Below are 4,346 nucleotides of genomic sequence, written 5' to 3'. Positions count from 1 at the left end.
ATCCTACCCTGTTGGGGATCGTACCACCCTTGGGAGAGCACTGAGGATCTCTTAAGTATCCTTTCGTCATTGTGAATGTTCACTTTGTTTAAAAACAAATTATGAAAAATTTGATTGTTTAAAACAATGATATTTTCTTAATCAAAACATGCAAAACGTTTGTTGAATAGAAACAGATAAGAGTGCCAATAATTGGATAAAAGGCTCAAATTTATTTGATAGAATGGTAGTCTGCGAATGGCAAGACTCCATAGATATTTACAAATTTGAAATTGGTGATATATATTGGAAAAGGGCTACATTGAACATAATGACCATTTCTCCACCAATTCTGAATCCGATGTATTTGAAGCTTTGGCTGATAATGAGCAAGGATCTCTGACGGACAACGGTTGTAGAACAAAGTCTTGTCAGGATGCAGTTACTTGCCAAATCCCTAATTTTTGCCTAGATTGCCCCAGGATGAGGTACTCAATCTAGCGGGATACATATATCATTATTATATATTTTTTTGTGTCTCTAACTTTTGCCTGGATCGCCCTTTCGGGTTTTCAATCCACCGAGACGCTCATTTTTGCCTAAGCCGCCCTTTCGGGTTTTCAACTTAGCGAGCTATTCAGTTTTTTTTATTTTTTTTAGGCGATGTATTTCTTGACTGCATCTGAGTTCACAGGACGAGTGAAATCCTCCCCATCCATAGTTGTAAGTATCAAAGCACCGCCTGAAAAGGCTCTCTTAACAACATACAGACCCTCATAGTTCGGAGTCCACTTGCCCCTGGAATCGGGCGCGAAAGACAAGACTTTCTTGAGCACAAGGTCACCTTCTCGGACACACGAGGCTTGACCTTCTTATCAAAAGATTTTTTCATCCTTTGCTGATATAACTGACCGTGGCACATGGCAGTCAATCTCTTCTCTTCAATCAAGTTTAGTTGGTCATAACGACTCTGAACCCATTCAACATCAGTCAACTTGGCCTCCATCAAGACTCTCATTGATGGGATCTCCACCTCTAATGGGAGTACAACCTCCATGCCATAAACAAGAGAGAAAGGGGTTGCCCCTGTTGAAGTGCGGACATATGTACGATAGCCATGCAAAGCGAATGGCAACATCTCATGCCAATCTCTGTATGTAACAACCATCTTCTGGATAATTTTCTTAATGTTCTTGTTAGCAGCTTCAACAGCCCCATTCATCTTGGGTCTGTACGGAAAAGAATTATGATGTGCAATCTTGAATTCACTACACAGCTCTTTCATCATCTTGTTATTCAAGTTAGATCCATTATCAGTAATGATCTTATCTGGCACACCATATCGGCATATGAGTTGATTCTTGATAAACGTCACAACCACCTGCCTGGTCACATTTGCATACGACGTCGCTTCAACCCACTTGGTGAAGTAATCAATTGCTACGAGAATACATCTGTGTCCATTGGACGCTTTCGGCTCTATCATGCCAATCATGTCAATTCCCCACATGGAGAAAGGCCATGGTGATGAGATCACATTCAAAAGTGTCGGGGGAATATGAATCTTATCAGCATAAATCTGACACTTGTGGCATTTCTTCACAAATTTGCAGCAGTCAGACTCCATTGCCAGCCAATAGTAGCCTGCTCTCAACATCTTTCTAGCCATGGCATGTCCATTGGAATGAGTACCAAATGAACCCTCATGGACCTCAGTCATCAACAGGTCTGCTTCGTGTCTATCCACGCATCTGAGCAGAACCATGTCAAAATTTCTTTTGTAAAACACTTCGCCATTGAGGTAGAAACTGCCTGACAATCTCCTCAAAGTCTTCCTATCTTTTACAGATGCCCCAGGCGGGTAAATCTGGCTCTGAAGGAAACACTTGATATCATAATACCACGGCTTATCATCTTTTACTTCTTCTACTGCAAATACATGAGTTGGTCTGTCCAAGCGCGTCACGGCGATATTGGGGACTTCATTCCACAATTTAACCATAATCATTGAAGCAAGCGTAGGAAGAGCATCTGCCATCCGATTCTCATCTCGAGAAATATGATGCAAGTCAACCTCAGTAAAGAACGTTGAAATCCTCCTCGCATAATCTCTGTATGGAATGAGGCCGGGCTGATTCGTTTCCCATTCACCCTTAATCTGATTAACAACGAGGACCGAATCACCATATACATCAAGATGCTTGATCCTTAGATCAATACATTCCTCCAATCCCATAATACAGGCCTCATACTCAGCCATATTATTCGTGCATTTGAAAGTTAGCCTTGCTGTAAAAGGAATATGCGCGCCCTGAGGAGTAATGATTACCGCCCCAATACCATTTCCATATTGATTTACAGCGCCATCAAATACCATACTCCATCTGGAACCAGACTCTGGCCCTTCATCGAGTGTAGGTTCATCACAATCTTTCATTTTCAAATACAGGATTTCGTCATCCGGGAAGTCATATTGAACTGACTGATAGTCCTCAATTGGTTGATGTGCCAAGTGGTCAGCCAAAATACTACCTTTAATAGCTTTCTGAGCTCGATACTCAATATCATACTCAGACAACAACATCTGCCAACGGGAAATCCTTCCAGTTAAAGCAGGCTTCTCAAATATATATACTTGATTGGGTCCATTCTGGATATCAACCAAGTGGTATGATTCAACATATTCTGACGTAAGCGCTTAGCGACCCAAGCCAAAGCACATCATGTCTTCTCAAGCATTGAATATCGAGACTCACAATCGGTGAACTTCTTACTCAAGTAGTAGATATCATACTCTTTCTTCCCTGATTCATCTTGCTAGCCAAGGACACAACCCATAGAATCTTCAAGAATAGTCAGATACATGATCAATGGTCTCCCTTCTACGGGCGGAGACAGAATCGGAGGCTCAGACAAATACTCTTTAATACTATCAAAAGCTTTCTGGAAATCCTCGGTCCAATCATGAGACTGATCTTTCCGGAGGAGCTTGAATATCGGCGCACATGTGGCAGTCATGTGGGATATGAATCTGGAGATATAATTCAAGCGGCCAAGAAAACCTCGGACTTGCTTCTCAGTTTTGGGCGCAGGCATCTCTTGTATTGCTTTGACTTTTGCAGGATCAACTTCAATACCTCTTTCACTGACGATAAAGCCCAATAACCTGCCGGAACGGACTCCAAATGTACACTTGTTGGGATTCAGACGAAGCTTATACTTCCTCAGACGCTGAAAAAGCTTCAATAAATGCTCTACATGTTCAACTTCCGTTCTTGACTTAGCAATCATATCGTCAACATATACCTCAATCTCCTTGTGCATCATATCATGAAACAAGGTGGTCATAGCTCATTGATACGTGGCTCCGACATTCTTCAAACCGAAGGGCATCACTCGATAACAGAATGTTCCCCAAGGTGTGATGAATGTTGTCTTCTCCATATCCTCGGGTGCCATTTTAATCTGATTATATCCGGAAAATCCATCCATAAACGAGAAGACTTTGAATTTAGCTGTATTATCTACCAACATATCAATATGTGGTAGAGGGAAATCATCTTTCGGACTAGCTTTATTCAAGTCTCTATAGTCCACACACATCCGGACTTTTCCATCTTTCTTAGGCACGGGCACAATATTGGCCACCCATTGAGGATATGTAGAAGTCACCAGAAATCCCGCATCAATTTGCTTCTGAACTTCCTCTTTGATCTTCACTGCCATATCAGGATGAGTTCTTCTGAGCTTCTGCTTTACAGGCATGCACTCAGGCTTTAGAGGTAGGAAATGTTGCACAATATCAGTTTCTAGACCAGGCATGTCTTCATATGACCAGGCAAAGACGTCAACATATTCTCGTAGCAACCTAATCAACCCCTTCTTAACAGATTCTTCAAGAAGTGCCCCAATCTTTACCTCTCGCACACAATCTTCAGACCCCAAGTTGACTGTTTCTAGATTCTCAAGATGCGGCTGAATGATCTTCTCTTCATGCTCAAGTAGCCGGGTGATCTCATCAGGAGTCTCTTCAACATCATCTTCCTCTACCTCAAATACAGGGAATTCAAAATTGGGAGATGGTGTTGGGTCATTATGTTCAATGGGTTTAGAAATCAACCTGCATAATGATTTTTGGATATGAAAAGCTTTAGAATTCAAACAAGGCAAATCATTATGCATATGAAAAGATCGATTTTATTCTATTTTTTAGGGTTTTATGTGATCACCAATTTCATGCAAAAAGCGAAAAGGGAAAATAAATGGAAAAACAAACATTTAACATGAATTTATTGAATGAAAATATCATTGTATTCATGCGCCATCAATGTCATCACTCCTCCTTTTGGCATGAGAGAAGGGTTTTT

This window comes from Lathyrus oleraceus, chromosome 2 (genome assembly GCF_024323335.1).
Source record: "Lathyrus oleraceus cultivar Zhongwan6 chromosome 2, CAAS_Psat_ZW6_1.0, whole genome shotgun sequence".
Classification (NCBI taxonomy): Eukaryota; Viridiplantae; Streptophyta; class Magnoliopsida; order Fabales; family Fabaceae; genus Lathyrus; species Lathyrus oleraceus.
This window is presented reverse-complemented; position numbering follows the sequence as displayed.